Here is a 22,061-nt window from a genome sequence, read left to right as displayed (position 1 = left end):
TCTGTAACTCAGATAACTTGGAATGCGGTTGATAGGGTTCACGGTGGTTTCCCATGACGTGATTCATCATCTCTTGGTGCTGTTGCTGGCTTTGTTCGAAGAGACGGCATACTTGAGTCAGGGCTGCTTCGCTGTCCTGTTGACTGGACTGACCCTGAGTGAAATTGTTGCTAGTCTGTGTCCCATAAACTTCTTCTGGCTGATTGGGCATGGAGCGAGTCCACGGGCGAGACATTTTTCCAGTATGGGGTATTATTTTGCAAAACTCATGAGAAGAACTGTGTGGCACAAAGAAAATCTTGCAAAGGCAAAAGCTTAAAAGACCTCAAGATTTTCAAGAAAACGTAAACGACTTTGCACGGAGAAGAACTGCTTAGCACAAAACTTACACGCGAAAAACGAACACATGATACAGCACTCAGGATGTGCGTACACAATCCTGACATGTTATTTAGACTAGCGTACTCCTCCGGAAAGCAGCAAACACACTAATACAAACTAGCGTACAGAGAAAACACATCATACAAGCAGACATAACGCGCGGCTACTCGGCGCACTCAGTCGAAGATGGTGACAATGTCCTTTCCCTTGCCGAGGGCCAGACTCAGCGGTGTAGGAGAATCAACCTCCACCTCCTCTCTAGCTGGCTCCTGGCACGAAGCACTGCGGTGCGGTGACGGTGCGGGGGCGACAGGTGGCAGAGCGGGTGCGGCAGGCGGTGCAGCTCTGACTGGAGTAGGGGCGATGACTCGGTCGAACTCCTCAGTGGTAGGTAGACGATGAGCAGTGGCCAAAATGGCCGGTGCATAAGAGGCTGAAGACGAGACGAATGTCAGAGGCGGTGCCGTGTGGAGAAGCTCCTTCTTGCAGGCAGGACTGCCCCGGACTAAGTCCATGCGGGCAGCCACAAGATCATCCACGAGGTTGTCGAAGGATTCCTCCAGAGCCTTGAGGTACTCCACAACCATCTTGATGGCTTCATCTCGTTCTCCCCGATGGCAGGCGAATGCATAGTGACAAGTGTATGGCACATGGCATGGGAGGTAGCGGTAGCGACGAGTCTTCATCATCGGAAGGATGTCCCGAAGATGAGCTATCGCCTCATGGGCAGCCATCTGCATGGCATGCCTCTCCGTAGGCATGGCCCTTCCCACAAAACGGAAGTGGCGAGATGCAGAACGTCCTCCCTTGAATTGCACCACGGCTTGGTGCATAGACACGTCGTCGCTGAGCTTGTGCTGGTAAAGCGTGAACTCCGGACGAGTCGCTGGCCCGATCGCGAGCTTGGTGATGGAAACGAGGAGTTTGACAAACCCCTCGGGCACGTTCGTGAACACTCGGGTCTCGCAGTTGCTGCCAGCCATCAACAAAAGTAGGCAAAAATTCTGAGTAGTCAAGTCATAAATTTATGATGACCAACAGAAAATAGCTACAATTGCAAAATGCTGAAAAAGCACAAAAGACGCTAATAACCGATTAGCGATCGCACCTAGTGGCTTCCTACAGTCAGCCTGGCTCTGATACCAAGCTTGTCACGACCGGTTTTTCAATAAAATATTTATTGAGAGACCAATCCCTTTTACGGACCAGTAAAGAAGAATTCCTTCTCACTGGTAGACAATATCTTGGTCACAGAAGAAAAATACCAGGAGTACTGAATATAATACAAGGTTGAGCGGGGACTGCTCAGCAATCTATTACATGCACGCCGATAAAACATAACGGCGGATAGGGTGGCAAGACTACTAACTCATGATAACAACGGTGGTGGAAGTATCACCGCGAAGTGGGTGATATGACTCCTGAAAGCTACAGCTCTTCGAGCGTCGGAGTGAGGCTCGAGGAGACTTATTGCGGGTGGCGGAAGCATATATGATACAAGTGACCAATGTCCGGGATTGCACAGGACTGACTGGGACTCCTCTAGGCGTCGGACGCACTATCGAACTCTTCATCCAAGAGATCGCCTTCGTCAACATCTGGCCAAATCAACAAGCCAGGTGAGTACTATGAAAGTACTCGCAAGACAGTTTGGACATAAGATATAACAAATGTAAACATGAAGCATATGAACAAATTAACCAGTGCGTTCAGACATAGAGATAATAATGCATGGGAAAATAACAGAGAAGTCGGGCAGTAGTCCTCCCGAAATCCCAAAATAAATACTGGGTGCCAAACGAGGGTCTGAATGACTCCTCGAGAGGAAACTGCAAGAATAGTAATACCGGTGCCAAACGAGGGTCTGAATGACTCCTCGAGAGGAAACTGCAAGAATGATAATGCCGCAGTCGGGCGTCAGGGCGACACCACCTAAAGGGCTTATAACAGAAAATAAAAGACAAACATGCCACAGTCGGACGTCTGAGCGACATCACATAAAGGGCTTATATTGAAAGTAAAAGACAAACATGCCACAGTCGGACGTCTGAGCGACATCACATAAAGGGCTTATATTGTAGCTCAATAATTCAGTAGCTCGAGAACATAAATTATTACAAGTACGAGACAAATATAAGGTTAGTCCATCCGCAGGAATAACAATTAAACTGGGTTTACCACTTGAGCTTGTCCACCGGGGATAAATTTCCATGAGGATAGATATGGGTATACTGATCACCCTACATGATCATGGATACGATGACTCGGAAGGATTTGACTCTGCAGAGTTTGTACTTAACCATAGCCAACGGATTTCAGTAGTCACGGGGACTAGTTCCGTTTACGGTGTTTTGGAAGAAACACGTCTAACCAGTACACACCCATTCAACATTCCGAAGCCAGGGATCACCCTCGGCAACGTTCAAGAAAAACCTTGAGACGGGGAGGCTACAACCTCGCGTAGCATGGGATCAAATTTCTATACGCGCGCTCTAAGGGGGTGCCCCCCTCTCGGTCCCAACCGGAAAAACCCATGCCCCCTGACCGGTTGACTGGCTTTAATCCAGGGCCATGGAACCATCATCCCGGCCCCTCTGTTTGGTGTGTACACGGAAAGAGGTTACCAACTTACTAAACCGCATCCTGGCAAAAGAAACATGTGGTAGCACGGAAGGGAAAAGAACGATAACGTGACTCCGTCCACGTTAACGTCGGAATTAGTCGGATGACGCAAGGCTGGTATGCTACAATAGTACCACCTTGCTGCCCTTCATGTCACCACATGATTAGGCCATCTCTCACCAGAGATCATCGCAACTTCGGAACATACGGGTAGTTGCCTCACAAGCAACGAGGTACTCACCGACACTCACATGCCACGCACAAACTTACACGCAAACATGCAAAACACCTATCATATCAAAGGTTCAAACATGCTTGCCTGTTTCGGAGAAGTCGGAGTCTAGCTCGGCGAAGTTCGCGGCTCCGTCACCTCTTCCGGAACCTACGGCATAACGAAAACGGGCACTAACGTGAAAACCAACGCGTGCATAAAAACTTCTCCAAAAAATTTCCAAATAAATCCCATAAAAAACTAGGCAAAATTTTAAGACTGCCAGAAAAAGAATCACTCAAAAATCACTTTTTATTAAAAAGTTATAAAGGTTTCTGTCCAGGGACTCATCTGTAATGAAACAGAAAAGTTCCAGGGGCTTAACTGAGAAAACAGAAAACGCTTCGGAAAGAAACGCGCCAGCTCAAAGGGGAGACGTATTTTCCCGAAGGCGCCAACAGAAAACGTTTCGAGGGAGAAAAGAATAGAGGCTAACATGGGGGTCCACATGTCAGGTTTAAAAAGCTCGCCGGCGCCCGAAGACTGCGGTGGTCGCCGGCGTCGAACCACGGCGAGACAGGGAGATCGGAGTGTACCAAGAGCTTCAGCGTGTCCTTCCGCGTCGGTGGGTGGTGGACTCGAGCGTCGGAGAGCACCACGTCGACGGCGACACTTTCTCCGGCGGACGGCGGCTCGGGTGAAGGTGGAGAACTCCGGTGGGTGCTGCAAACTTCGAGTTGAAGCGCGGGTCAGAAGGTGGGATGCACTAGAGAGCTACTGGCAAGAGATGGGAGGCAGAGGTGCACGCACGGGAGCGAATCGAGCTGGATCCCGTGGCGGGTCGCGGCGGCCGGAGTCGAGGAAGAAAGCTCTCCCGAGGTTGTTCCAGTGGCTAGGCAGGGTCTAGGTGGAGTGCAGAGGTGGTGTGGGTTCGAGTTGAAGCTCGGGGCCTCTATTTATAGGCGGATCGAGGGGGTGGCCGTGAACGGGGTTGCTCCGGTGAGCAATTATGGCAAGGCAGTGGATTGGCGAGGGGTTTAGGTGGCCAGGCAGCATCAGTGAGGTGTACTGGTGTCGTTCCCCTGCTAATCCCGGTCGGTCTTGGCGTAATGGCGTCGGTCCACGGTGGGGTGGCCGCACGGGCATGACGGCGGCAGAGAGCGCGCTCTGCGCCCGGCAGTTCACGACGAGGGTGGCAGCGCGCACGGGGGAGTGGAAGACCACGCGGCGATCTCCGGAGACTTGGGCGGCGCTGGGTGGTGCCGTCTGCGCTGCACCTCTCTCTGGCTGCCGCAAAGCCGCCGCTGGCGTCGGTCACGGGGCGGCGCACCTCCTCCAGCTCATCGCCGACGCCCGCAAGCATCCAGGCGCTCGTGCGGTGCAGGAACAAGGGGGGGAGACGGGGAGCAAGGCGCCAACGCGGCACTGTCGAGATCGACAACAGGTTCTGAAGAAAACGACAGTAGATCACTGAACTGTATTTCTGAATCTCTGAACTTGACATTGAAAATGCTCTGCAGGTGTTCGACAGAATGATTTGGCATGAAGAAATATTTTCCTGGGGCTGGGACTTGGTGAGGTGACCTCTCAATGCACCCAGAGGCTGCCTGATTTTACTCAGAATTTTTGGAGAAGGATTTGAATGAATTTCATCAAATTTGACAAATCTGGTCCAAACTTGCAGCAAGTATAGTTTGAAAAATTTGAACTGGAGACCAGTGGATTTTCATGGATCTTGGTTGAGGGTTCAAAGGACTAGGAAGGGGAATTGGTTTGGGGGCAAAATCACAACAGAAATGGTAGCTTCTTTGTAAATCACCAAGGGCTAGAATGGAAGGCAGAAATTGTTTTGATAAGATTTAGATGGAAAATAATCATATGGGGAGGTCCAACTTGCTGGATTTGATGTAAATCATGATCCAAAGATGAGGGAAGGTTTAGGAGAGTGGATTTGCACTAAGGCCATGGCAAGAGAGATTTGTTGAAAGTGGTAAAGGATTATTCCAAAAGCTATAGAGTATTTTCAAAGAAATCTTCAAAAGACATTTTTCTCAAGTGAAAAGCATTTTGGTTTGAGTCCAAAATAAGAAGCAAAAACCTCCAAGACCAAAACAAGTCTTGGGTGAATCAATAAAACTCTTACCAAAAAAATATTTTGAAAGGGAGGGTTCTTTTGAAGGAAAAAATTAAATCACCTCCCTTAAGTCAAATAAATTTTTTGAAAAATCCAAATAAAATTTTGGGTGTCACATGCGACTTCAGGAGGACAAGGTGAAGCTCTGCCACGAGATCGACCTGTTGAAGGAGAAGAACGCCGGCTGGAAGAAGCTGCATGAGAATAGTAGTTCCTCGATGAAGATGTTGCAGGCCCTCGTCATGGAACAGAAGGAGGAGTTGGCGAAGCTCCGCATCGAGCACCCGGCTGCTGTCAAGGTACGTAATGTGGCCGTGGAACAGATGATGAAAGATTGCGTCGAGAAATCCCGCGTCATGGACAGAATGAAGAAGATGGCAGAGGAGACGCGCAAGGAGATGGAGGTCGTGGAGGCGATGAAGAAGCAGTTACGACTCCGCGGCGAATTAGATCATTTGGGGTGATAATCTTCCTTCTTCTTTTGCTCCTGTGTTTCATCTTTTGCTTCGGGTGTTTCGCCGCACGTGTCACGTTCTCTGCGAGGCATGAATAGAACAATGGTTTTTTTAGGGAATGAATAGAACAATTCTAACAATGAGATGACTAGCAAATTAGATCATTTTTTATCGCCATATGGCACTGGGCTGCCGTGTTTCGTGCTCCTCCATCGCAGTACTACTCCAGTGGAAAACTTGAGTATACCGCACGGTTCTTTGCTCCTCCTCGATCAGGTCGACGGCGCATTTATACGAGCAGTCAAATCACAAGGCCCCGCCTTCCAGCAGTAATGAGCCGTCAAATTACAAAGGCCCTCGCCTCTCGTGAAACCGACCAAGCTAGACTGCCCCGCCCTCTAGCCTTTTAAAAAATGTATACTTTTGTATAGCAGTAGTATCGATGGATTGCGCCATGGAGCAAAACTTGAAATTAAAAAAAAGGTGGTACATATAGAGAGCGCTCGTCGCCAAATTATGCATTAGTACTATTAAAAAGGCTAGTCACAATAATGGTGTCCAGCACAACCCACCCCTCAAATAAAACTAAGAGGGTGCTTGGATACGTTTTAGTCCCATGACTAAAAGTAGTGGGACTAAAACATGCTAGCCTCACCCATGCTTGGATCCAAATACTAAAAAGGCTAAAATCAAGTTAATGAGCATTTATTATCCTCCAAACCCTCCAATCCAGAACTCGCCTGTGTTAAAGGAGAGGAGTTAAATGAGTAGAGAGAGGACTAATCCACATTTTAGTAGGGGTACCCCTGACTAAAAAATTTAGTCTCAAGACTAGTTTTAGCCCCTCTTTAGTCAGGGGTGCTTGGAACTTTAGCCTCTTAAAGAGACTATTTTTAGTCAGACTAAAATAAGTCCCTTGGATCCAAGCACCCTCTAAGCATCCTGGAATTCTTTGACAAAACTAAGCACCCTGAAATTCTTTGACAACTAAACTGCTGGCTATATGATGTTGGCCATATATATTGTACGTATATAATGTGAAGAAACGAGTGGTAGTACTATACCAACTAAAAGATGAAATGTAAGAAATACTAGTATGTACGTACTGAAGAGTTAAAGTAACGAGAAGAAACATAACATAGTTCTGCTGGGGGCTCAGCACAACACACCCCTCAAATTAAATTAAGCACACCTGAAATTAAACTTTGCAACTATTCCGGTAGACACTGCATTAGAACCACCATGAGCAACGACACTGCCACCTTACTCGGAGTCCTCGTCCACGTCCTCGACTTCGTCCTTGTCCCTCTTCCTCTTGGCCGATACTTCTTTGCTTGAACCGCACACTTGGCTGTTGCTCTTCATCCAACCCTTGTAGATATTGAAGCAAAGGTAGCCATCCATTGCAGCGTAGTGGATGTGGTCTATATCTAGTACATTCCGCTGCCATGCATGACGATGAAACGTGTATGGAGGTTTCTCCAGTTTACCGTACGAAGGATGAACCATGGCTCCTGCCAGGGTCAGCATTGAAGGCTGACGAGAGGACACCAGCCGATTCTTCTGGAGGTCGAAGGTGTTGCCTACAACGAGGCCTATCCGACGCAGGACTTCTTTGTCGTTACCAAAGTCTACAGTAACGAATTTGACTAGGTTGCTCTCGAGGAAGTCCTTAAAATCCTGGCACTCAACGTCGGCATGGCATATGTGGTAGACCAAGCATAAGTCATGCACGCAAACCTGGATCACGGCGGGCTTCTTCCTCTCTTCGTCCTTTAGATCCTTCTCTCGTCCCAGGACTGTGGTGTACTCAACATCTAGCCCAGCGACCCACTCATCATCTGAGTCTTCGAACATGCGTCTGAAGCGAGAAAGGCATCCTTTCACCGTCGCGGAAGAACGGGTGTAGATGACGTCGAACTCATCGCCGGTGATGGTTCTAACCTTGTACTCACCGCCGATCGTGGAGATTTGGGACGCCATGGATTTGGGAGGAGGGTTAGGATTAGTGGAACTGCCGTAATGTGAATGGACGGGACGACTAGGAGCGAACCGCCGTAGTATTGAAGGACGTGCGGGGACGAGTAGGAGCGAACTGCCAGCGTGCGAACGGCAGGGTAGTGGCTTTCCATTCTCCCATGATACGGGCTTCCGAGAGCCCTTGGATCTGAGATCGAACGGTTGCATGGCGTGATTCTAGACCTATGGGTGAATATCCTATCCTGGAGGGTTATTCTGCAAATTTTCAGCAACTTAGCATGCGACCGTTTGATCTCAGATCCAAGGGCTGCCAGCAGCCCGTATCATGGTCGCGCCTACCACGACCGTCGCGTCGCTCGCGCGGTCGCGCCCTTGGAGATTTAACACGGTGCGTTAGGCTATCTGATGTTGGCATGTCATACATAGTCATCACTTAGTCACTCATACTACAACAAGGTTGGCTATAAGGTTGGCTATAAGTGTATTTTTTTACTCCTCTCTATCTCTTTCTTCGTACTCCCTCCGTCCCATAATATAAGAACGTTTTTGACACTAGTGTAGTGCCAAAAACGTTCTTATATTATGGGACACAGGGAGTACTAGTATTTATTGCATTTGCCAAGGAGTGACCTCTTCCAATGAAATGGTGTTGCTAAGTTTGCTTCATTTAATTAGCTATAGACTCAAAATTGTCTTTTCACCTAGGTACACGCGCTTAGCACCGTTTCTTCCTTGGGTCACCAAACTAGTCTCTCTCTTCTTGATTAACTTGCCACATCAGACTTTATGCCTATGTGGCAAGCTTAAGCACCTGTAGGAGCAAGTAAAAGTAAGTACAATAGTGCGCTTTACATGGCATTTTTGCATATGTGGAGGAAAGAGAGGCAAGGAAAAAGTGGAGAAGTGGGCTCTCATGCAAGAGCCAGCCTCTACTACATGGTGGAGCATTGGGAGAGGCACCTGTATGGAGGTGGTCAGGAATCGGGAGACTCACGCCGGTCGTAGCGCCGCAGTTAAAATGATAATGGCAAGTCAAATCACGGGGCCCCACCTGTCCAGCAGTAACTCGCTGTCAAATCACACAGCCCTACGTTTGCAGCAGCCTACTCCCTCGTCTTCTCGCGTCTCTGTCGAACCGACTAGGCGGAACTGCCCCGCCGCCTACCGCGCAGGAAAAGCCCCGCCCTCGACTTTTAAATAGTATACAGTATACTAATTTTGTATCCATGGATTGCGCCCGCGCCATGGAGCAAAGCGTCTAGAAAACGGCGGTACACATGTACGGAGTATACAGCACGCCCGTCGCGTTCGCGTCGCACCCCAGACGGTCGGTCGGTCTGGCACGCTGCTCTCCGAATGGAACGCGCGTCATATTGCGTTTGCACACACATGTGGGACGGCAATTGAGAACCGACCATAGGCACACTCCCCGGCCCCGCAAGTCGGGTGACTTAATAGAAGAGGGAGACGAGCGATAGTACTAGAGAAGTGTTGTACTACGTTGGTGCCTGGACGATCCCTGCAAGACACGGAAGATCAGTTCGTCCATGCATGTGACCAGACTCCAGCAGACACGCCTGGATTGGCTATCGTCTACATATCGTGCAGGCTGTGTTGTACATGGCTGTAGTTGTGGTGAGAAATCTAAAAAAAGGTTTCTTGTCATCTCGCAAAATTAGGTGTCATGTGCTTCGGATCACTGCGAGGGTTAAACAGCGACAACTGAGTTGGGCTAGTCATTGGGGGCACATGCACGAACAGTGACTACTCGGCTGCCATCTAGGTCAAGCCGGCTATGTTAATTAGGACATCTATCGACGGACCCCTTTTCTACGAGTTTATCTTTAATTTGAGCTTTGTTCCTCGTCTAGTTTGTCCGTCGGGATTCATGTTGTCTCCTTTGGGCAGTGAGGTTATGATTTCTTGTCATGTGGCATTTTTTCGTGTTATATGTTATAATCCGGCGCTTCAGATCAAAATGACGACAACTGCGCCTCCGGGCCACGTGCATGAAGACTTCTCGACAGTCATTGACGAGGTCAAGCCGGCTCCGGTAGACAAAAGAAAACTAGTACTACTCCACTATATAGGCAGGAGCCTCCGCGCTTGCTTGCTAGTGTTGCTCTCTTCACACTGTCTCGGCCTCTCCAGATCTAAACACGACAGCGGTGGCCACACTCTCTCTCTCTCTCTGCTCACCGCTGGTCACAGATCCAGCCGGATCCTCTCCGCCGGGGAAGGTGAGAAGGTGCAACGTTCACGCGGTCGTCCTCGCGACGGCTCTTACCCACTGCTGGGCGCGTCCCGATCAGCCTGCCTTGCCGTTCTCTCCCAAGCACCGCTGGCGAGGGAGGGCCTCCGACCCCTTCTTCCTCGCTGCCGTAGTGTGGGCAGATCCGGCCTCCCGCCGCCCACCTAGCGACATCCCGGCGACCATCAGGTATAACTTCCTTCGAAACCGGCCTTGCTCTACTTCCCGAGCTCCTGACGTCGCTGCATTTGTATCTTTTACTATTTCTCAGGCCCCCTCGTAGATAGGATCGATCGGCTGTTCGAAAACCACCTAATTTTTTTACGTTTAAGAGGTAAAACTAGTTCATGCACTCGAATCTAGTACTACTTGGTTCAAACAAGGAAGAAAGGGGGTGGGGGTGGGGGAGGATTTGTTACCTGAATCTAGGACTTGGTCGAAAGAGGAAATAATGGGGGCGAAAAGTAGCAGAGACTGGCTATCCAACTGGTCTCTAGGTCTAATAGGGAAATAAAGGGAAACGCAGTACAAACTCAATATAAACCCGATCTATTGGTTGAAAAAGGAAAGAAAGTGGGGACTGGGGGACAAGTCAACAGAGTAAGTCCAGCACTAGATTTGCTAGCCTCACACAGTATAAGGTGGCTATACCGAACAAAAATGGGACCAACCCAGATATCCTGTTCTGATGTTTGTTGCCCCGAGCCACTCTTATGTAATGCCACTGGTAAAATGTAGCAGTCGCACTGTTAAAAGTAAGGACACGTTAAACCAATGTTGTTTTCAATGTAATGCCTCCAGTAATATGAATCAATGGCACTTCTTTACATGTCCTGCTAAAATTTCCCATTAAGATAAGTTGGTTCTTTTCGTTAGAAATGCAACTGTCCTGGTCCGCCTACTCTCCCGTGCCCAAAGTAATGTCGTATTTAACGGTTGTCATAGTTAATCCTAATGCCCACACTAATATCTAGCAATGCCAGTGCTTTAGAAATTGCTACTGTCCTTGTAGGATTGCCATTCAGATAAGGAACATGCTTCTTTTCATTTGATGCATGTTTCATCACTTGTTAGTCACCCTCCTTTCCACCTTTTTTGTGCAAACAGAGATATACATTTCACGCTCGATCTTAGTTGAACTGCACAAATGATATCCAAATTATAGTTGAGCATTCCAGGAGCTTCACAACCAACCTTGATGTTGCTCAATTTTATTGCAACTAATGAAGAAGAAGCTCTGTGGGTTTCGTTTTCTGATGGAAATGGAACCGGGGCTGGAGCCCTTTTCTTAAAAAAATTGAAGAAGAAGCTGCTAGCTCACGGGACATTGCTTCATTTTAGGTGAACTGCACCAAAAGGTCCCATGAATTGAATCATCCATGTTGGTGACTGAAAGAGCCAGCTTCAGCATCCCAGTCTAAGCACCCCCGGCCTCCATCCTTGCGACGCACGGTACACCTCGTTTGCCACCTGCTCGACCCTAGTGTCACTGATAAAATGAAGTAATAATACAGTTAAAATAGAGCGAGTGTCATCTCTATCATTTCATTTCCAATGTAGATAAAGAAAGTGCTTCTCTTTGTTAATGTATGTTTCATCAACTAGTCCCATTGTTAATGTTTAAGCGTTTCTGCAAACTGGGGTGCTTAATTTTAGTTGATATGTACAAAAATAGAGATTTGAATGTCTCAAGGCGCCTCCTTGTACTACCGCTGTACACTGATGTTCATCACTGGCAGAAGGTGTATCTGGGAGACTTGGGACGATGTCCAGTATGAGGCGTACCGTATGAGGCGTCGCAGGGCCCATCTCGCCCTCGCAGCATGGCATACTATGATACTATCGCAATATTTTCTTCTATTTATTTTGTGTGTTTCATCAACTAGTGCCACTATAATGTAATCACGCTTTTTCATTATCTGTGCAAACAGGGTTATTCAGCTGCATTTTGGTGGAACTGCACAAATGTACGTATGGAACCGGCATATATGCAGAGTGCGAGGTGTGCCAAGTAAAAATTACCGACACCAACCATGCTGCATGCACGCATTGGCATCCACCACCACCAGTGGGATGTGTGGCGCTCTCTGTGGACGGATCTTTCTCGGCAGCAAATCATCTAACCAAATACTAGTAGCTTATATTGGCAGTTTTCTAGGGAGTACTCTTTTCTGAAAGAAGCACCAATCTATTTTTCTTTATTTGTACACTGTGTCACAACTTTGACCCAAAGGTCCAGAGCTATTTTAGGGTGATTGGCGTAGTACTCGGAGACTGATTGTAAGCATGATTTTCATTAGCTGTCACACTGATTGTAAGCATGAGCAGGTGGAAGATTAGGTTAGTGCGAAGCTTACCTTAAACCCTACCGCCGCCGTTGAAACGAGGCGAGCGTCGAGGGAACCGTGGAGAACGGCGGGGAAGCGACGTCGCGCCATCCGGCCTCCTCTTGCGGTGGGAGAACGAATACTCCTGTGGCTCCGGCTGGCTCTGCACCCTCACGAACGGCACACCATACTCGATCGATTCGTTATCCTCTGGGTGCTCGACCTTCGACCTGTACGCCCACCACCTCCGCCTGACTGTCGCCTCGGGCGAATCTGTCTGCTCCATCGCCCAGAGGAGATACTCGATGAACTCGGAGGACTGCGGCGTGACTGCCGCCGAGGAGTACATGTACATCGCCGCCCTCATCGCCGCCGTCTCGCTCTTTCGCATACATTGCCACATGGCCCGCACCGTCCTCGAAATCTCCCACTCATTGTCAAACCAACTAAGGATCTCCTTCAACCTGGCTAACTTTGCCTGGTCGCCGCCGGCGATCTGCCTGATTCGCTGCTGCATCCTCTCCATAGATGTCCTTCTGAGTGGTCCGGTGCTAGCTTTGGAAGATGGGAGGAGAGACGGTGGTCTTGCAATAGAGAAGAGGGAGAGGCGAGACGGTGGTTTTGGAATGGAGATGATGGAGAGGAGAGGAGGTGGTTTTGCAATGGAGAAGATCAGAAGAGGGAGAGGCGAGACGGTGGTTTTGGAATGGAGATGATGGAGAGGAGAGGAGGTGGTTTTGCAATGGAGAAGATCAGAAGAGGGAGAGGCGAGACGGTGGTTTTGGAATGGAGATGATGGAGAGGAGAGGAGGTGGTTTTGCAATGGAGAAGAGGGAGAGGAGCGTGCGGCAGCGATTTAGGATTGGACGAGAGGGCCGGCGCGCTGTGACTGGATCAAAATCAAAATCAATTTACCCTTCAATTAAGAAAGCGACCCCACATTAACTAGTCTCCCTTTTATTCTGGGTCATAATTGACCATGATTTTCGCACATAAAATATATGTTATACGTTGCAAAAATAATATAATTTGAAAGTACATTCAGATACGAACCAAACGATACAATTTTTGGTGACATGCATTCACATTTTGCTTGTCAAATACAGTACGTGGTCAAACTTTGACCCAAAATACGCAAAACAACAAAAAAATACTTCCAAGACCAGCGCCGCTCTTCCGCTCTTCTCCTCTTAAACCACCGCCGCTCCTCTCCTGTTCCAATCTAAATGCAGCGCCGCTCCTCTCCTCTTCCATTTCAAAACCACCGCCCCTCCTCTCCTGTTCCAGTCCAAAACCAGCGTCGCTCCTCTCCCGTTCTAATCCAAAACCAGCGCTGCTCCTCTCCTCTTCCATTCAAAAACCACCGCCGGCGAGTGAAGGTGCTGTGGAGAAGTAGATCGATGGAGGAGTACAACCGATACGTGAGGATCGCAGACGGCGACCCTGTGAAGCTAGCTAGGATGTTGGAGATACAGTCTTGGTTTGACAACAAGGACCAACTAGCGGCGACGGCGACATCCATGGCCAAATATCTGCAACAGAGCGAAAAGGCGGCGATACTCCCGGAGGGAGTCGCGCCGGAGTACATAGAGCTGCTCCTCTGGGCCATGGAGCAAACAGATTCACCGAATCCGATCGTGAGGGAGCGGTGGTGGGAGTATCGATCCCAGATGGAGCATCCACCAGAGATTGAAGGATCGAGCATCTACAGGGTGCCGTTTGTGAGGGTGTCCTGCCAGAGCGAGCCGGTGGAGTCTTCGTCGACCGAACCCAACTGCAAGAGGAGAAAAGCAGTTGGCCCGACGACGCTTCCCCGCCATCGTCTCCCTCGCCGTTCACATCGCCTCACGGGGCGGCTGTCTGCCGCCGAGGAATAGGAGGGGGCTGCCCCCCCCAGCCCAATAGTCGGGCAGGTTGTGAATTGTCAGGAGGAGCTTAGGGTTGTCAGTATTTGCAGGTTGTGAATTGTGTTTTGTGTTGTGTATTTTGAGAGTACTTTCAGATATGAATGTCTTTTGAATTTCAGATTTGCAGTATTGAGCATATGAAGTATTTTATGAATTCTAGAGATCTATTTTTAGCACTTAAAAAATGTAGTTTCATAGGAGTATAAAAGTGCAGACAATGTGATTCTCAGAGAAGAAACTGCAAGTTCAGTTTCAGATAAGAAACTGCAACTTTCAGAGGCAGAGCATTTATATTAACACAGCCTTTTCAAACAGGGTTAACATCATGTTGGAAGTTTTATTCATGGTCGAAAATGGAACTACCAGCCAGTTAACATCATGCTGATCAACATTCATGCATAGCACATCTTCATATGATGCACAGTCAAAATGCCCACACAATGTCGAGTGTGCGAAACACAGAGAAAACGAGGGACGAAGTTTTGGCAAGTGTTGGACGTGGTTTTGGGCTGCCCCGTCTAGGCTTTCATTTTTAACATGCGCAGCCCACGACCTCGGATGGGAGGTCCATAGGCCTGTTTGTATTTTCTTAGGGCCGTCATGTATCGACCGGCCTATGGACCTCCCATCCGAGGTTTTATTTTTGGCAGCCCAATTTATGTATTTTTTTGAAGAAAACGCAGAGGTCTGTTCTATTTTTCTATATAAGAATAGGAACGCCAGGTCCAACTTATGTTTCCCTTCTAACTATATTATATATATTTAAATTATTTTATATGTTATTATATATTATTTTTATTGTCATCATATATTTAACAGATACTTACATATGTAAGAAAACAATATCCCACATCTTATTAACTTATAAAAATAATTTCTTAACAAATAAAATCCTGGATTGTTTTGGCACGAAAATCCTAGTGATTGTGTACAAAAGCTTGGTAAGATTTAAGGACGAATGTAATAATATCACTTATTATTTAAATATATTTATAACAAAATGCTCAGCCCCTTTTTATTTTTTGATAACATTGCTGGCCCAACCCAACATTATAATTAGAATCAGCCCAGCAAAATCGTGTATTTCGAGAAAGTGCAAATGGCCTGTAATTTTTTAGGAAATAAAATAAATGGGCCGCATGGACGCTACATTATTTGTTCACCCAGCCCAGCTAATGGCTGTAATTCAAAAAAAAGATCAAATTGACTGTAAATTCTACCGCGCAAAAAAAGACTGTAAATTCTGAAAAAATGGGTTGAATACGTGCCACATTTTTGGAGGCTGAAATGTGGGCCAATAGGTCGAAGCCAACGCAAGTCGTTGTCAATTTAGTCAACAAATGATTCTGACATGTTAGCCGTTGGATTTACATCCAACGACCGGCATCCATCTTCAATCTCTCGTCTTCTTCCTCCAGCGCCGCCGGGACCACCTCCCGCCTCCTGCTGCTAGCAGCTCTGCTTAGCACGCTTCGCTATGAAGCGCTACTCCACCGTTGGCCAGGCCATCCCTCCACCCCTCCACACCTCCTGTTCTTCTCCACCGACTGCCGAACCACACCGCACTAGAACCAGTTAACCCTCGTACACCTCTCCGTCTGCGACTCTACTCCCGCGTCTTCCCATCTCCGGCTCGTTGCTGTCCGGGGCCTCGCCGTCGTCCACCACCTTGGATGCGCTCGGCGCGGCGTGGTAAACGTGGTCAACGAATGACACCATCGGAAGTAGACTATGCGTGGAGAGGCTGACAGCTGGGTCCATGGCCGCACACAAGGAAATGCCTCCTTATTATGCGCAAAATAATGATTCCTCCACCTGACATCTGGGACCCACCGGAAGGGCCTCTGTATTTCGTGAAAATAACGTGCCCCCCGCTGACATGTCAGACCCACCAGCTATCTTCGCACGCAAGGAAGTGCCTCCTTACTACGCACAAAAAATGAATACTCCCCCTGCCAGCTGGAACCCAACATAGTGGGAGGCTGACTTGTGGGCCTACCAAGTTGACGGGGACGGAGGGCTTTGTCAACTTAGTCAATATGAACGATTCTAGCTCATGTTACCGTAAGATGTTCATCCAACGGCCGTAGTGCTTCTTCAACCTCTGGTCTTCTTGCTCCAGCCGCCCAAACCAGCACCGGTCGTGCCGCATGCTCCTGCCTCCCGTGGCCAGTTGTGATGTCGCGGAGGCCTCACCGCCCCCTACTACTCCCACCGCTGGCCAGGCCATCCCTCTACTCACCCACACCCCTTGTTATTCTGCGGCGACAGCAGCCTCACACCGCAGCCGAACTAGTGAACCCTCATACTCCTCTTCGCGTGGGCATCCACTGCTGCGTCTTCCCCGGCTCCAAGTCGTCCCCTTCCTAGTCCTCGCCGTCGTCCACCGCCATGGTGCTCTCGGCGCGCCGTGGTCAACGTGGTCAAGGAACGACTTCCATCGGACGTGGACTGTACGTGGAGAGGCTGACAGTTGGGTCCACAGCCGCAGCAAGGAAGTGCCTCCTTATTACGCGGAAAATAATGATTCCTCCACCTGACAGTGGGGACCCACCGGACGGGCCACCGTATTTTGCAAAAAAAACGTTTCCCCCTAACTGTTGGGACCCACCAGCTATATCTTCGCACGCAAGAAAGTGCGCCCGGGCAAAAAAACGATTCACCCCCCTGACTGTTGGGACCCACCAGCTACATCTTCGCACGCAAGGAAGTGCGTCTGGGCAAAAAAACGATTCGCCCCCCTGACTGCTGGGACCCACCAGCTACATCTTCGCATGCAAGGAAGTGCCTGACAGTCGGGACCCACCTGGTCGAAGCGTACATAGCGTTGTCATTCTGGTCGCGAACGTGTACGTACATATATACTAGTGGATGTAGAGGCGCGCACGTGTCGTAGTAGAGGTGCGTACGTGTCGTAGTAGAGGCGCGCACGTAGCACGTACACGTACGTACAGCGGCCAGGGTGCAAGAAAGAAAATACGACCACGTATGTGTACATACGGGCGGGGTCTCGAACGCCTACTCGCGCATACGCACGGCCAGGGCTCGTGTACATGGCTGGGTCCGAACAGAGAAACAGTGTCGTCGTCGTGTTCATGGGGAGGCAACGGAATGCGTCGTATTCATGGGGAGGCAGCGGAAAGCGTCGTGTTCATGGGGAGGCAATGGAATGCGTCGTGTTCATCGGGAGGCAACGGAACGCGTGGGAGCCAACCGGCTGGGTCGGAACGGAATGCGTGGTCGTGTTCATCGGGAGGGCTTGGACGGAACAGGCGATGGAAACGAGGCCTGGCATACCGCAAAACGAAGGAAACGGACCTCCTACATTCGAAAAGGGGTCCTGTTGATCGGGAGGGGTGTGGCGTACCGCAAAACGGAGGAAATGGACCTCCTACGGTCGAAACGGGGGTCCTGATGATCGGGAGGGGTGTGGCGTACCGCAAAACGGACGAAACGGACCTCCTACGGTCGAAACGGGGGTCCTGTTGATCGGGAGGGGTGTGGTGTACCGCAAAACGGACGAAACGGACCTCCTACAGTCGAAACGGGGGTCCTGTTCATCAGGAGGGGTGTGGCGTACCGCAAAACGGGACTCCACGGGATACTGTTCATCTCCACCGTCGACCTCCTCCAGCCTCCACGGGCTACCGTCGACCTCCTCCAGCCTCCACGGGCTCCTGTTCATCCAGCCTCCACCGCGCGCTACTCCACCGGCTACTGTTCAACCACCCCTCCACGGGCACCCCTCCACCGTCTACTGTTCATCCAGCCCCCCACACCACGGGGTCCTGTTCAACCACCCCTCCACGGGCACCCTTCCACCGTCTACTGTTCATCCAGCCCTCCACACCACGGGGTCCTATTCATCCAGAGGCAACGCCACCGCTTACTGTTCATCCAACCCCCCCCCCCCCCGCAACGCTCACTGTTCATCCAATCGATCGGCTTCAGTTAGCAGCAGTAGCGAAGGAATCGCTCGATTGGGTTCAGTTAACAGCCATCGATCGATCGCTCGGGTTCAGTAACGCGTAGCCTGCAGTGCAATCGCTCGGGTTTAGTTAGAGCCCAATGCCTCGCTCGGGTTCAGTTAGAGCCAACGCCTCGCACACACGCGCGTACATGTACGAGAGAAACGCGCATCGCTCGGCCCCCGACCTCCCACCGTAACCGGGAACTCCCCGAAATTTTCCTCGCCCTCGCTTCTACCACAGTTTTTTCCGTCATGGACGGCCCAAAGAATGTCATGCAGCTGCGTCTCTGGCCCGCCCAGGACGAAAAGCCCATTTTCTGTCATGATTTTTTGTCATAGAAGTAGGAGCCCACCACATCTATGATGATACCGGGTTTTGTCACAATTATCGTCATAGAAGTGTCATATGTATGACAGAAAAAAAATTCGTTCGGCCCAAAATGTCACGGATGTGTCTTTTTTTGTAGTGAAAGCTCCAGGAAGAGATATACATCGCAACAAGCAGAGCCACCCGTGAGCTTGACACAACAAGCAGCTATTGTTAACACCACAATCACCAAAGCCACCCGTGAGGACAGCACAAACACACACACAGCTTAGTCACACCATTTAGGCCAGTATAAATAGGGCAACCAACCATAGAGTAGGGTCTGTTAGACACTTGGTGTCCAAAACATCAAATGGGACTGGTCCCAAAACCATATCTGTGAGATAGTGTGAAGCAGCTAGGAGGAGCAGGCTGTCCACAAGAAGCAGGTTTACCAGAATCCACAAGACCAAGCTATAGAATACCTCAAGGTATACTTCAAGGGATTATGTGCTCAGACAGCCTAGAAGTGCCATGGCTAGTTCATCACAGCACAGGGGTAGCCACATGTAAATTAAGCCAAAGAGAGGGGGGCTCAGACCAGCATCACTGCCCAAATCAGATGTAGTATCTGTCTTATCAGTAGAAAACTAGGAAAGTAACAGCCAAAACCAAGTATAGCATTTGTTCATAGGCTATTAGAAAGAGACCAATAGGAATAGCCAAACCAAGTGGTATCTGTTCATATCAGTCTTAGAAGTAAAACAACTAACAACAAGTGAGTATCTGTTCATGAGTAAAGTAACTATAGCATAGAAGAAATAGCAGGGTAGCACCCCAAATGATTATCTGCTTTGGCAGAACACAGCAGCACACTTGCACCTGGTATTTTTCTGCAATTAGGGCACTGCACCCACAAGCACAGGGGGGTTAGTACCATTATAAACTGCTACTACAAGTAATAGCAGCACAGAACAGAGCAGTACAGGAGCATATATACTTCACAAATACACATAGGTGGCCACTGACCAAAACCCTGACACAGCAAGAATCCATCACAGAGAGCTCCAACACAAGTTGATGCTCATCTACAGCAGCTAACCACAGCTAATAGAGCCTCACATCCAACAAGATCAAGAGCTAGAGCTATGCATTAGAGAGATCAGAGGAGGGGAGCAAGGAGAAGCTCACCAAGAGGAGTTGTAGCCGAAGTAGGATGCATCCACACCATCACTATGGTGTGACCAGCAGCACAACCAACACCACCACAGCACGCCGGAGCTCGCCAGAGAGCACCACAACGGCGGCGCCAGCGAGAGCACGGGCATGGAGGCGACCACCCAGGGGCACCGCAGCACGGAGGCGCCACCCAGGGGCACCACCGCTCCATGGCATATCCAGCACCGACGGAGGATCCTCACGGCGACCGGACCATCATCGGAGCACCACAGTCGAACCACCACCAGCACTGAAGGGGACGACCGCAGGAGGCGGGGAAAAGCAGATCGATGCGGAGGAATCGATAGAGCTTGTCGACAGAAAGAGGTAGAGGGCCACGCCAGCGATGTGGTGGCCAAAACCCTAGCCGCCAGGGATGGTCGCGCGTGGTCGCAGGAGGACACACGCGTCGTATCTGGTCGGAGGGGATGGAGGAGCTGGGCGAGGGGGTCACTTGGGTGTGCTGGGCGCCGTCGAATCTCGCCGGAGCTCGCCGGAATCGGCCGCTGTAGCTGCTCGCGCGGGGGAGAGGGAGAGACGAGCGGGAGAGAGAGAGGGGTGGGGTAGAGAGACAGGGGATAGAGATAGAGGAGGTGGGGGCAATGGTTTTTTTTTACCCCCAAAAAAAGATAGCCCCCCTCTTTGCCGTCTGCCAACAAATGGCAAAGAATTTTTGTCGTCTGCCAGCGGATGGCAAAGAGGGGGTGGACCGTTGCAGTGTACTGGCACTCCACCGCCCCTCTTTGCCATCCGCTCGCATACGAAAGATTCTTTGCCATCTGCCAGCAGACGGCAAAGAAATGACAGATGGCAAAGACCGTCTTTGCCGTCTGCCAGTTCTTTGCCTCTGCTTTTTGGTAGCTGATGGCAAAGACCTTCTTTGTCGTCTGCTAGCAGACGGCAAAGTACTGGCAGACGGCAAAATCCCTGATTCCAGTAGTGAAACCCGATATGCATCTTCATATTGTTCCTAGGTGTTCGTAGGGCATTTTTTATTTTCTACTACATTTCCCAACAAAAATAAGCTCTGTACAAACTTGTGATGGTGATGAAATAAAAGCGATGGACTACATAATAAAGGTTGCTATCACAAGGGGCAATATAAAGTGGCGTTCCTTTTCATTAAGAGCTTGCACATCCAAAAATAAAAAGCGCATGACAACCTCTTCTTCCCTCTGCGAAGGGCCTATCTTTTACTTTTCTATATTTACTTTTATGTAAGAGTCAGTAATGGTCATCCCTGCTCCACTCTATTTATTCTCTAGTTGGCAAGCATGGCGGGGAAAGATCCAGACATATATATCTAGTTGGATGTAAGTGATCGTGAGTTATTATTGTTGACATTATCCTCGATATAAATAGGTTGGGTGGTGAATACTATAAACCCCCATCTTGGGGGGTTGATACATTCATTTTACATCATGTTTTGGGTCATTATTTCACTTTATGATGCTATTCTAATGCCTTTTCTCTCTTATTTTGCAAGTTCACATGAAGAGGGAGATTGCCGGCAGCTAGAATTCTGGACCTGAAAAGGCTACAGTAGAGATAGCTATTCTGCACAACTCCAAATGACCTGAAAATTTACGTAGAATTATTTTGGAATATATAAAAAATATTGTCGGAAGAATTACTAGAAGGGGGCCACCAAGGAGCGACTAGCTCAGGGGGCGCGCCCTATGAGCTCATGGGCCCCCAGGCAAGCCTCCAGTGCCCATTTTCTGCTATACGAAGCCATTTGCCCTAGAAAAATAAATAAAGACGACTTTAGGGATGAAGCGCCGCCGTCTCGAGGCGGAACCTGGGCAGGAGCACTTTTGCTCTCCGACGGAGCGATTCCGCCGGGGAAACTTCCCTCTGGGAGGGGGAAATCAAAGCCATCGACATCACCTGATCCTCTCATCGTGGGAGGACCAATATTCATCAACATCTTCACCAGCACCATCTCATGTCAAACCCTAGTTCATCTCTTGTATTCAATCTTTGTCCCAAAACCTCATATTGGTACCTATGGGGTTGCTAGTAGTGTTGATTACATATTGTAGTTGATGCTAGTTGGTTTATTTGGTGGAAGATTAAATGTCCATATCCTCAGGCATATTCAATTCCCCTCTGATCTTGAACATGAATACGATTTGTGAGTAGTTACTTTTGTTCTTGAGGACATGGGACAAGTCTTGTTATAAGTAATCATGTGAAGTTGGTATTCGTTCGATATTTTGATGATATGTATGTTGTTGCTTCCTTTAGTGGTGTCATGTGAACATCGACTATGTGACACTTCACCATACTTGGACC

The sequence above is a fragment of the Triticum aestivum genome, chromosome 3D, assembly GCF_018294505.1.
Source record: "Triticum aestivum cultivar Chinese Spring chromosome 3D, IWGSC CS RefSeq v2.1, whole genome shotgun sequence".
Classification (NCBI taxonomy): domain Eukaryota; kingdom Viridiplantae; phylum Streptophyta; class Magnoliopsida; order Poales; family Poaceae; genus Triticum; species Triticum aestivum.
The sequence above is the reverse complement of the archived record's forward strand: the minus strand, read 5'-3'. Positions refer to the sequence as shown.